Below are 14322 nucleotides of genomic sequence, written 5' to 3' on the forward strand. Positions count from 1 at the left end.
TGTAATTAATAAGCTCGTAGAAATCCTGCCTATAGGATCCTGTTGATTGATTCTGAATTCAATTGTTATTGTCAATCACTTAGGCAACGTATCTGTAGGACTTAATAATGATTCTGGGTTTATAATTGTGACACATTACTGCCTGAAGTGCCCAGATTCAGGCTGAATAAAATCAGTAGGCAAATAAAAATAGGTCTTAATGCTCGCCTTAACAAAGTTGTCTTTGCACTCTGTTTTCTCACATGGATATCCTGCCTATAGGATTCCAAAGTTAACAAAATTGGCTGATTCAATTACGTGGTTTTGTTGCCTATGTGCGGAGGTCAATGTGAGCCCATACTTATTCTTTATCTACAAGTCCTATTTGTTTTGTTTGTCGCCTAAATTTCATATTTTTAAGTAACATAGGTTGGTCTAGAACCATCCAAAATAGAGGTCCTAATACCTCCAGGGCCATAGGTAAGGGACGGGTGGTGCACGCATAAGGAACGAGTTAGAAATTACTAGAACGCTTAAGTAACAACTTAAAGATTGTAATTGGGTAGTAAGGAGATGATAGCCCATGCGCTAATGCTATGAGTAACACCTCGACTTGAGGGAGTTACAAAGTATTGCATGGAATGATCCTATAGGCTAAAAAACATAGGACCACCCCTTACACTCCCGTTTAAAATAAATTGAAAATTGTATTTGTCCAAATTGTTTTCTTCCCTTTTTAGACTAATTTGCTTAATCTAAGTTCGTCCGGGACCCACCGTTGTGGACCTCGAGGGGTGCCCAACACCTTCCCCTCAAGGTAATTTCGAGCCCTTACCCGATATCTGGTGATGTAAACTGGTTACATGAGTTAATTGCTCTAGGTGCCCTAACGCACCTTAATCCGTTAGGTGGCGACTCTTCCAATTCCCTACCCTCAAAAAAGGAGTTGTCCCAGAAATGTCGAAACCCGATTTTGCGAGAAAATAGGGGCGCGACAGCATGGCGACTCTGCTGGGGATATCTTTAGGCTCTTACCATAACGAAGTTGTTTGTGAATTAGTCTTTAAGCATGTCTTTATTATTCCGTTAATACTTGTGCACCCCTTCCCCTTCCCACTCTATGTGAATTTATTTGCCTATCTTCATTCATTTATGATTTCTCATCCTTGTTTTATCACTTTTTATGGAAACTGACTTGTCTACTTATTTTTCTTTCTTAAATATCTTTACAATTATTAAATACCGCATTTTATCATTATTCATTGTGCAAATACTTGGAAACATGTTATTTTCTTTTACATAACTCCATGCTCAACATCATATTCCACTCGTGCGTACAAATACCATAGCGGCTTGATGAGTGTCCGCGCTCTTCCTAAAATCACCCTTTATATTTGGAAAGGCGTATTTGCGGTAAAACTCGATCAGCGATGCAGTCAACGGTTCCGTGCCTTTCTCTCTCAAGTCGTCCACTTGAGGGTACCAGTCTAGACTTCTATAGAAACCTTACTCGGATAATAACTGTACATTCATCATGATCAAACCTAGCCTGGGTTAATATGTTGTCCGCATAATAACCCTCTAAGAAAGCCTTGTCCAAAGTCCACCTGGATTTCCATAATCCCAACAGACGCAACCACGATATATGTATTATTTGGAGAGATAAATGCCAACATGCTAATCGTTAATGTGTAAGTAGTCGAATCCAGAGGGGCAAGGGTCTAACTCCGTTATTTTTAACTGAAAATGAGGCACGAAGTCCCCAGGTTCAGCATGGTCCAAAGTATACCACCTTTGTTGTTAGACTGGTGGGAAAACCTTCAAGCTACAAAAATAACGTGAAAAGGGTTCTTGGAAATTTACCTTGCTTATTGGACATCCAACCAAACAACATGCTGATCGAGGCTGCTACTATGTTCTAAGATGGAGAAAGAGTTGTATTCCATTTTGGCAATATGAAATGACTCCTCTTTTGGAGGAAATAGGAGGATTCGCTGGATTACCATGGGATAGTCCCGGCCTACTGGTACTCGAAAACCGCACTACCAAGAGGTTTCTGAAGATGATGGGTCTAAGAAATAATGATGACTTGGAATGCCAGAAGAAGTCCTACATACCCTTCGACTTCCTCTATGAACGATATGGACACAGAAAATCTTACCGTATCTTTCATGATGAATTCTTCATCACTTCCCTGGGTCGGACCCATCGTAGGGTTTTTGTATTCAGGGTCTTCTTTCTAGGTATGATAGTGTTTCCAAGCCAAGGGGACAGAATTCACACCAGGTTGGCCATGGTAACCAAAGCTTTAATGGAGAGAATTGAGGGGCAAACCTATACTATTGTTCCGATGATTGTAGCAGACATATACCGGGCTCTGGATCGTTGCAAGAAAGGGTTCAAATATTTTGAGGGTTGTAACTTGCTACTACAGATGTGGTTGTTAGAACATCTTCAGATGGGTCAATACCGCCAAAACGTTCCATGGAGACCATGAACGTTCACATAGCTTTCCACCATCCTAAAAGAATGACCTTTATCCCAGACAGATTTGCACAGCCGGGGAGTGCTAAAGAATGGGCATAGTTTTTCAGCAATTTGACTGAGGACCAAATTCACTGGATGTTCGAATGGTTCCCTGCCAATGAATTCATCATCAGATCCAGGGATGTTCCGCATTAGGTGTTGATTGGGTTAAGGGGAATACATCCCTATGTCCCTATCAGGGTCATGAGACAAGCTGGTAGAAAACAAGTCATACCATGAGTCTCCAAAATGAGTCATTACAGAGCCGATTTTCAGGGTGACGCCATTCCATACAAATGTGAGGCCCAACACATGTGGCACTTGAAGATTATCGTGGAAAAGGATACCATCGAACCAGATCGATATCACGCAGGTCATGTGTATTTCTACCCATCATGGTTAGAAGATAACATAGCAGGAATAGTCGAGCCAGCGGTTGGTCAAGGAAACAGGGTCATAGATGAAGTTGCTGAAGCACAAGTGAAGTATGAGAGGCTACGCAAGAAAGTCCTTGAATCCGAAGCCAGGCATTTGGAGCAACACAAGTTCGACATGGAGTCAATTAACGAGTGGAAGGAAATGGCTACAAGATCGACAGAAAGGCTAGAGTATTTGGAGCACGGTCTAATGGAACTGGAAGGAAAGATGAGGAAAAGAGTCGCAGACTGTCAAAATGCAGAAGTCAACGAGGGAGGACACCTTGCAAGGGCATGCCTGTTGTTGGACTTGCACGACCTGGGGAATCTGATCGACGGAGCCAAGAAAGCCAAATATGGAGAAGGTCCCTCCGGGAACAAGTAGATTAGATTTAGCTATTTTTCTGAAACGTTTTGGATGTAATAAGGAAAATGCCATTAGTAACTCATCTATTTATTGTCGTTTTTAGGTTCGTCATATTTATTACATTAATGAAATGAGGCATTTATCGGCATTAAATCTCTCCAAATCTACTTGTCGCTAGGCCTACCTCGGGCATAACGAGGTTCCCCAAATTAGGACGCGAATTTACATTCCTGCAAACGTGTTTAAATACTGCAAATGCTTTTCAGAATCCTTACTGACTTGTTTACCTTTTTGCATTTTTCTTTATTTTGAGTATTCCCATCCCCAAGGCTGGTTCGCATATACTGGCATCGTCAGTATATCACACCAGATCCAGAGGCCATCCACCTCCTCCTCCTCCAAGTAATCTGAAAGGCAAGGGAAAATCTAAGATGGATGATACGAGTGGTATCCGGAAGGAAAATGCTGAGAATGTTGAAACTTCAGACGGTCGAAGTACTCCAACCCAGAATGATTTGGTCCTACGGTTGGAACAGAAAATACTAGAATTGCAAGGGGAACTTGAGCAGGTCCATAACTTGGCAAACCTCTCCCTCGCCCTAAACGTCCCAGACGTTAACCAACAAAATGCTCAAAACCCAGCACCTCCTCAAAACACACCAAACCAACGTCCACAAAATCCTCCCGCACCCCATCAATACGCAACACCTCCCCAAAATCCTAATCCTCCACCAATACCCACTCCCCCTCAGCATCAACATCTTCCTACTCAATACCCACAAACCACTTACCATACTCGTCAGAATACCCAACACCCTAACCATGATTCGAAAAATTCCACTAATGATCACCACTACACTCCAACCCCCGACGCTCACCAAAACCATCCCATATACGTGGAAACCTTACCCCACTGTACTCAGCCAATCTCAGACACTCCAGAATACGCCGAGAAGGACCTGCTCATTAAGAACGTGGCAGAGGAACTCAAGAAGCTCACAAGACGAGTCCAGGGTGTTGAAGGAGGCAAAGGAATTGAAGGTCTGAATTATAAAGATCTATGCATTCAGCCAGACGTGGAACTGCCGGAGGGTTACAAACCTCCTAAGTTCGAGATGTTTGACGGAACGGATGACCCTAAGGTACATTTGAGAACATACTGTGATAAGCTCGTGGGAGTTGGGAAAGATGAAAGGATTTGCATGAAGTTGTTCATGAGGAGTCTCACTAGAGACGCCCTATCTTGGTACATAAGCCAAAATCCCAAGAAATAGGTCAATTGGGTAAGCATGGCGTCGGACTTCATGGGTCGATTCAAGTTTAACACAGAGAATGCACCGGATGTCTTCTACATATAGAATCTCAAGAAGAAACTAACGGAGACTTTTCGTGAGTATGCTACTCGATGGAGGTCAGAAGCTGCAAAGGTTAGGCCATCACTAGAGGAAGAGTAGATGAACAAATTCTTCGTCAGGGCCCAGGATCCACAATACTATGAAAGGCTAATGGTTATCAAAAATCACAAATTCTCCGACATCATCAAACTCGAGGAAAGGATTGAAGAAGGAATCAAGAGTGGGATGGTAACCAATTTTGAGGCATTGCAGGCTACGAATAAAGCATTACAATTAGGGGGTATATCAAAGAAGAAAGAAGTAGGGGCAGTGATGGTGGCCCAAGGTCCAAAATCTCCACTCATATGCCAAACACCTCCACGCATACCAACCTTCACCTCCCAGATATTCTCAACCCGCTACCGCCTACACACTTATAACACCCAGCCGGCCTATTACCATTCACCTCTAACCCGTTAAAACTATCAAAACCCAGACCCAATTCTGATCGCACGCCACCTAGGCAATACACCCCTATTGCTGAACCCATTGACCAACTTTATGAAAGATTGAAGGTTGCCGGATATGTTACCCCTATTCCTACTATTGCCATGGAAAACTCCTCCCAGTGGGTCAACCCAAACAAAATATGTGCATACCATTCTGCCATGAAAGGGCATACTATTGATGAATGCCGCACTCTGAAAGACAGGATTCAAACCCTGATTGATACCAAAGTCATACAAGCAAAGGAGGCCGTACCAAATGTCCGCAATAATCCCCTCCCAGATCATAGAGGTGATGGAGTAAATGCAATAGAAACCGATGAAGAATGGGGTCCTGAAGGGTCGATTGGGCTTATTCGGAAGGGTGATAACCCTAAACCTGCAGTCACACTCACACCTATTGTGGTACAGATACAGCAACCAGTCGAAGTTGAAGTAGCCGCATCAGTCCCGTTTGAAATTGAAGTAACCGCACCTGCAACTACACCTACTCCATTTGAAGTAGAAACAGCCACACCCTTCACTATGACAGTAGCATCCACACCACCTTTCAAGTCCAATGCCATACCCTAGGATTACGTTGCCGAAGCTAGGAGAAAAGGAAAAGCAAAGATGGAAGAATCTAGTGCCGCACAGGGGGTGACCAGAACTAGAAGGATCTATACATCCGAGAATTTGGGAGAAACAAGCAAGGAAGCTGCTACCAAACAACCCGTTATTGAGACTGGTCCAGATGATCTCTGGAGGAAAGTACAGGCAAGAGAATACTCTGTCGTTGATCATTTGAACAAGACTCCGGCCCAGATACCCATCCTGTCGCTGCTACAAAATTCTGAGACACATAGGAATGCTCTAATGAAGGTGTTGAATGAAGCTTATGTGCCTAACAACATCATCAGTGGAGAGATGGCCAACATGGTGGGGCAAGTACTGGAAAGCCACAAGATCACCTTTCACGAAGATGAACTACCACCTGAAGGATTAAGTCACAACAGGGCATTGCACATCATAGTATAGTTTGAGGACAAATTCATCGCCAGGGTCTTAATAGATGGGGGTTCAAGCCTCAACATTTCTCCATTGACTACTCTAAAAAGGCTGGGTAAAGATTTATGAGATACAAGCAGGGAGTATGAATGCGAAGGCACTTGATGGGTCTCAAAGGGCCACAATTGGGGAAATTAACCTTTGTTTGCAGATGGGCCCGACTTGGTTCGATGTTGAGTTCCAAGTATTAGACATATCTGCTACGTACAATCTTTTACTGGGACGACCTTGGATACATGCCGCTGGAGATGTGCTTCTACGCTACACCAGGCCGTGAAGTTCGAATGGAACCATCAGGAGGTAGTCATTCACGGAGATGGAAGTAATCCCATTTACACCAATCAAACTGTCCCAGTTGTCGAGAATAGAAGAAAGCTGGGTGGAGAAACATATCACCGCATCGAGAATGCCAATGCAATTGAGAAAGATAAATGGTGGAGTAGAAAAATAGAAAGCATACTGGCATGGTCAGGGTATGAACCCGGCAAAGGGCTTGGGAAGAATCTCCAGGGCATCACTAAGCCAATACAACCGAAACTTTACGGTACTACCTTTGGACTTGGGTATCAGTATACCTGGCAGGAGTATGATGATTGTTCACCACCATGGCATGGTCCCTATTACCCTCTCGAGCAGCCAGTGCCGCATCTGAGTCAGACCTTTCACCAGGCCGACACCATATGGGGATCTGCAGAGGAGGAAGCTTTGGCTGGGCTGAGGAACCTGTTTCTAGAAGATGAGGATATGGATTGCAATGTGATAGTTGAGGAGGAGGAGGAAGAAGGCCTTACCATTTAGACAGTGGAGAGGGGAGCATTTCTCAGGAACTGGACCTCCACACCATCAAGGGCATGTTATTTGAAAACAAAACAAGTCTTTTTGTGCATTTAGTTTTTAAGATGCCTTCCTTTTAGTATTTTGTTTTTGGAAAACATTGTTTTGAAGTCATTATGACGATATTTTGTTTAACATTTTAGCATTTATCAAATAATTTGATGTTTTATTATCGTTATCTTTCATATCTTTCTTCTACAACATTACTATTTCTTACCTTGATGAACCAACGACTGTGACATGTAATGAGACAACGCGACATAAGGATAGTGACTCGGAAGAAGAGGATGAAATACCTGAGGAAGTTATCAGAGAAGTCGAGAATTTTGAGAACAAACCTAAGTCCAAACTAGACGAAACCGAGGCAATCAATTTGGGAGATTCCGAAACCATCAAAGAAACTCGCATAAGCATTCACCTATCACCGTCAAAAAAGAAAGAATACACTCGTTTCCTAAAAGAGTATGAGGATATTTTTGCATGGTCATATGATGACATGACTGGCCTGAGCACATCCATAGTGGCCCATAAGTTACCTACCAATCCAATGTGTCTGTCGGTGAAGCAGAAGCTCAGAAAATTCAAACCAGACATGAGCCTAAAAATCGAGGAAGAAGTCACTAAGCAGATCAAAGCCAAAGTCCTCAGGGTAGTTGAGTATCCAACCTGGTTAGCCAGCATCGTACCGGTTCCGAAGAAAGATGGGAAAGTAAGGGTGTGTGTTGACTATCGGGATTTAAAGAGAGCAAGTCCCAAGGACGATTTCCCACTGCCAAATATACCCATTCTGATCGACAACTGCGCCAAGCATGAACTCCAATCCTTTGTAGATTGCTTCACGGGTTATCATCAGATTTGGATGGATGAAGAAGACGCAGAGAAAACAGCTTTCATTACACCATAAGGGGTATACTGCTATAAAATGATGTCATTCGGCCTGAAGAATGCTGGGGCCACCTATATGAGAGCCATGACAACCATCTTCCATGATATGATACACAAGGAAATAGAGATATATGTTGACGACATCATCATCAAATCCAAGAAAGCCACAGATCACATAGAAGACCTGAGAAAGTTCTTTGACAGGCTACGGAGGTAAAATTTAAAACCGAACCCCGCAAAATGTGCATTCGGGGTTCCTGCGGGAAAATTATTGGGATTCATCATCAGCTGCAGAGGAATCGAGTTGGACCAGTCAAAAGTTAAAGCTATCCAAGAGTTACCACCACCAAAGAGCAAGAAGGACGTGATGAGATTCCTGGGACACCTCAACTACATCAGCCGCTCCATAGCACAGTCCACAGAAATATGTGAACCCATCTTCAAAATGTTGAGGAAGGACGCTGAAACCAGTTAGACTGAAGATTGTCAAAGGGCTTTTGACAAAATCAAGGAATACCTGTCCACGCCACCAATCCTAGTCCTGCCAGAACCCGGGAAACCTTTGCTACTCTATCTGTCCGTACTAGATGGGGCTTTCGGCTGTGTTTTGGGACAACATGACGAGACAGGAATAAAGGAGCAAGCCATATATTACTTGAGTAAGAAGTTCACACCTTATGAAGTACGGTACTCTCTGCTGGAACGCACTTGCTGTGCTTTGACATGGACAGCTCAGAAATTGAGGCATTATTTCTGTGCCTATACCACATACCTCATATCAAGGATGGATCCTCTGAAGTACATCTTTCAGAAGCCTATGCCCACCGGGAAGTTAGCCAAATGGCAAATATTGCTGAGCGAGTTTGACATCATCTATGTAACTCAGAAGGCAGTCAAAGGACAAGCTTTGGCAGACCATCTTGCTGAAAATCCTGTAGGAGGAGAATACAAACCACTAAAGATGTATTTTCCTGACGAAGAAGTGTCATTCGTAGGAGAGGACATTGTTGAAGCCTATAATGGTTGGAGAATATTTTTCGACGGAGCTGCAAACTTCAAAGGAGTAGGTATTGGAGCAGTCTTGGTGTCAGAGACAGGTCAACATTATCTGGTATCTACAAAGCTTAGGTTTCCATGCACCAACAATATGGAAGAATATGAGGCTTGCATCATGAGACTCAATTTGGCCATCAACATGAATATACAAGAGTTGCTGGTAGTTGGTGATTCGGATCTCCTGGTACATCAGGTTCAAGGAGAATGGCTTACGAAAAACACCAAGATACTACCATACCTGTATCATGTGCAAGAACTGATGAAGAGGTTCACGAAGATAGAATTCAAACATGTTCCAAGAATCCAGAACGAGTTCGCAGATGCACTGGCTACTTTGTCATCAATGATACAACACCCAGACAAGAATTTTATCGATCCCATTCCGGTGAGGATCCATAATCAGCCGGCATACTGTGCCCATGTTGAAGAAGAAACGGACGGAAAACCCTGGTTCCACGACATCAAAGAGTACTTGGCAAATGGAGAATACCCGGAGCATGCAAACCATACTCGGAAACGCACACTTCGGAGGTTGTCCAATAACTTCTTCCAAAGCAGAGGAACCCTGTATAGAAGAACTCCTGATCTAGGACTATTAAGGTGTGTTGACGCCAAAGAGGCTTCCAAATTGCTCGAGGAAGTACATACCGGAACCTGCGGACCACATATGAACGATTTCGTTCTAGCCAAGAAGATACTCAGAGCTGGATATTTTTGGATGACTATGGAAACAGATTGCATCCGGTATGTCCACAAATGCCACCAATGCCAGATACATGCAGAAATGATAAGGGTACCACCAAATGAGCTCAATGAAATAAGTGCACCTCGGCCTATTGCCGCTTGGGGAATGGATGCCATCGGTCCAATCGAGCCCACTGCTTCAAACGGGCACAAGTTCATTTTAGTGGCCATCGATTACTTCACAAAATGGGTAGAGGCTGCATCTTACAAAGTTATAACCAAGAAAGTCGTCGCAGATTTTGTCAGGGATCGTATTGTTTGTCGGTTCGGGGTCCCCGAGTCCATCATCACTGATAATTCTGCCAATCTCAACAGCGATCTGATGAACGCCGTGTGTGAAACTTTTAAAATCAAGCACAAAAATTCCATAGCATACAGGCCTCAAATGAACGGAGCCGTGGAAGCTGCCAACAAGAACATCGTGAAGATACTAAGGAAAATGGTATAAAATCACAAGCAATGGCACGAGAATTTACCATTCGCCTTATTTGGATACCGTACCACAGTCCGCACATCAACCAGGGCAACTCCCTATTTGCTGGTTTATGGTACCGAAGTTGTCATTCCCACCGAGTTAGAAATTCCTTCTTTAAGGATCATACAAGAAGCCGAACTCAGTGACGCAGAATGGATAAGGAGTCGCTATGAGCAACTAGCCCTCATAGATGGGAAAAAAATGAACGCAATGTGTCATGGTCAGCTTTATCAGAACGGAATGTCCAGAACTTTCAACAAAAGGGTAAGACCAAGACAATTCACACCAGGGCAGTTGGTGCTGAAGCGTTCCCCACATCAAGATGAAGCCAAAGGAAAGTTTTCACCCAATTGGCAAGGGACCTACATGGTTCACAGGGTACTAACAGGATGAGAACTCATACTTGCAGAAATGGACAGAGAAGTTTGGCCAAAACCTATCAATTCAGACGCAGTCAAAAGATACTATGTCTAGATTGTTTATATTTCTTCATCTGATGTAACTGAACTACGCTTGACCTGATTCCCGTTTGAGAGGGGATACGTAGGCAGACCTGTTGGTTCGGTCACATCTCAATAAAATCTTCATTTCCCCTAGATCCAGAAACATGGGCAGAATTTTGAGGAGGACCCTCAAAATTTCGGAGCAAGTCTAGTCGACGTCATCATATGTAATACAATGAGAAAATCAGTTAAGTAACTGGGGCAGAATTTTGAGAAGGATTCTCAAAATTCCGGAGCAGGTCCAACAAACTTCGTCACACGCAGAACGGCCGAAGAATCATTTGCTAAACTGGGGCAGAATTTTGAGGAGGACCCTTAAAATTCTAACGCAAAGAAAGCTGCAATGTCTCTAAAAGTGTTGCAGTCGTTAGTTCATCTAATTTACTTGATATTATATACCACTATATTTTCTAAAATGACTCTATTTCATCAAATAAGTGCATATTTTGCGAACACTTTATTTCTATGGTAGCCAGGTGTTACCCAGGGCAACTCAAACAGGATTTCCAGAGCAAAGCAAAGCAAAACAAGCAGAAAAAGGCACGAATCAACCTCCCCTACAAAAGTCACAATTTTTCTTTGGATGCAGGCACAATGAACATGACAGGAGCATTCACAAGTATACACATTCCAAAATCACTATCTTCATAACGGCGAGGCCACCAAACGTAAATATATCCCCAGCTAAGAAATATTCTGCTCCTACTCACTATTCGTCTATTTGCACGAGACTAAGCCATGTCTCAATTATTGCATGAGGCTAAGCCCTGCCTCCCTATTTGCATAAGGCTAAGCATTGCCTTTTCTTTGCATGAGACTAAGCTATGTCTCAATTATTGCATGAGGCTAAGCCTTGCCTCCCTATTTGCATAAGGCTAAGCATTGCCTTCTCTCTTAGCATGAGACTAAGCTCTGTCTCGATCCTTGCATGAAGCTAAGCCCTGCCTCCCTACTTGCATAAGGCTAAGCATTGCCTTCTCTTTGCATGAGGCTAAGCCCTGCCTCCATATTTGGATAAGGTTAAGCATTGCCTTCTCTTTGCATGAGACTAAGCTTTGTCTTGATCCTTGCATGAGGCTAAGCCCTGCCTCCATATTTGCATAAGGCTAAGCTTGCCTTTTCTTTGCATGAGACTAAGCCCTGTCTCAATTCTTGCATGAGGCTAAGCCCTGCCTTCATATTTGCATAAGGCTAAGCGTTGCCTTCTCTTTGCATGAGACTAAGCTCTGTCTCGATCCTTGCATGAGGCTAAGCCCTACCTCCCTACTTGCGTAAGGCTAAGCATTGCCTTCTCTTCGCATGAGGCTAAGCCCTGCCTCCATATTTTCATAAGGCCTATTGCCTTTTCTTTGCATGAGACAAAGCTCTGTCTCGATCCTTGCATGAGGCTAAGCCATGCCTCCATATTTGCATAAGGCTAAGCATTGCCTTCTCTTTTTGCATGAGACTAAGCTCTGTCTCGATCCTTGTATGAGGCTAAGCCCGGCCTCCATACTTGCATAAGTCTAAGCATTGCCTTCTCTTTGCATGAGACTAAGCCCTGTCTCAATTCTTGCATGAGGCTAAGCCCGCCTACCCACTTGCATAAGGCTAAGCACTGCCTTCTCATGAGACTAAGCATTGTCTCTCTTTGCATAAGTGTTGCTCTATACTAAACCTTGCATTATCCTCTTCTCTCGGGGCTAAGCTCTGCCCCCAAACAAGACTAAGCTTTGTCTTGTTATCACCTTTGGCATCATGTCTCTGCACTTCATGGGTTGATGTATGGCCAACTTGTCCAAAGGCGTCATAGTCCGAAGGCATCATCCTCATAGCCTGAAGACCATGTCATGGCCTGAGGATCTCTCAATACTGCATATCATTATTCAAAGGCGTCATGGTTCAGAGGCACCATTCTCATGGCCCGAGAACATCATTTCATGGCCTGCGAATCCCTTATCTCATGATTCATGGCCCGGGGCGTCATGGTTTAAAGACGTCATCCTCACTGTCTATAGACAACCTTCATGGTCCAAAGGGAATTTGCATCATGTTTAAATTCTCATAATAATCTACATACTTGCATGCGTCGTGTTTTTTAGTTTTGCAGGTGATCCAAGAAGTAACCGTTCTTCAAACGGGAGCAACCTTCGCTCCGGTTTCCGCTCATACCATTTATACCCTGCCATTATCTCAAACGTAATCGATTCCCATTAATTACTCGCCTTTACTCTATGACCGTTGAGATATCTGCCCTGTGATACATCCGTTACGTTTCAGATTCACATTCCCAACTCCGCATAAACCCATCCGAGACTATCCTTCCCAAAATAACCCTTTCTAAAACACAAGACCGTTCCTATAAAAATTCCATCGGTTTCACTCACCGTTGGGTCTAGAACTACACACGGCCTGATTCCTGTAAAACTAGGGATATGTAGGCAGCTCGTAGACCAGGGTGCGGCCTATATTTTTTCAAATCACCCTATTCGGTCAAATTTGGTCATCATGTCTTTACCCGACAACTCTTTCATCCTTCTCTGGTAAAGAGGGGCAGCTGTTGATACCCATTTTTTCCCTCATATATTTTAAATATGCATATATTTTTTCAAATAGCGCACATGCATTATTATTAGATTTACAACATGCATAAGTGTTTTTATGACTTTCCTCTAATTTTAAAGGCTTTAAATTAATTTATTTCTGCATGTTTTAATATACAAATATCCAATAATTATCCCTCATATTATTTTTATGATAATTTAATTATCTAAATTCATCATTTATGCCCGTATAGTGCCTAAATATTTTAAGCATTTTTTCAATTACATTTGCATTTTTTAGGCAAAAATTGCACACTTTGATTTAATAGCCCATATATATGCATAATTACATTATGTACACAAAAATGACTTTCTATATTTTTATAATGTCAAATAATTGTTCTAAATCATTTTTTATGCACAAACGACATTTTTACTATTTATTAATTGGTTTTTATAAATTATTTACTGATCTAATTGGGTAATTAAAATCTAGCCCTTTTTCTTAATTGATTTTCGGACCTAGCCCAATTATATACACCAGCCCAATACCCTAATACCCATTAACCCGAACCTAGTACCCGTTTTTACCCGACCCAAATTCCCCCTTTAGTCCTGGCAAAGATCAACGGCCCTCATTCGTCCGTCCCTTTTTAACTAACCTACCCTCCCCAAACCCTAGCCATTTCTTATCAAACGCCGCCTCTAAACGCTCTCATCTCCCTTCCTGGTAAACCCTAAAGCCGTCGTCTCACCCAAATACCCCAAGAATCCCTGTTCTAATGGGATTCTCCCATTACTCCCTTACCATTCTAGGATTCTTCCCTTATTTGGTACCTGATTCTGGAATAACTTAGGTACTTTCCTAAATATGGCAAGTACCCCGATTTGGTTCCGTCTAAATCCGTGTTTGCCTCTTTGAATCTGGACAATCTCAAGTCCAAACACGTTATTTGTAATGATACTCTCATATCTCTCTAGATTCGCTAAGCCCTAAAGGTTAGGGTTTCAGATCCTCTCTGATTTGAACCAAATCGGGTTCAAACTCTGTCTTTTAAACATTTTCTTCGTCTATATTTGCTATGTTATTTATAGATCTGTTGATTTTTTTACCGATTCTGTGATTTA

The sequence above is a fragment of the Nicotiana attenuata genome, chromosome 7 (assembly GCF_001879085.1).
Source record: "Nicotiana attenuata strain UT chromosome 7, NIATTr2, whole genome shotgun sequence".
NCBI classification, from domain to species: Eukaryota; Viridiplantae; Streptophyta; class Magnoliopsida; order Solanales; family Solanaceae; genus Nicotiana; species Nicotiana attenuata.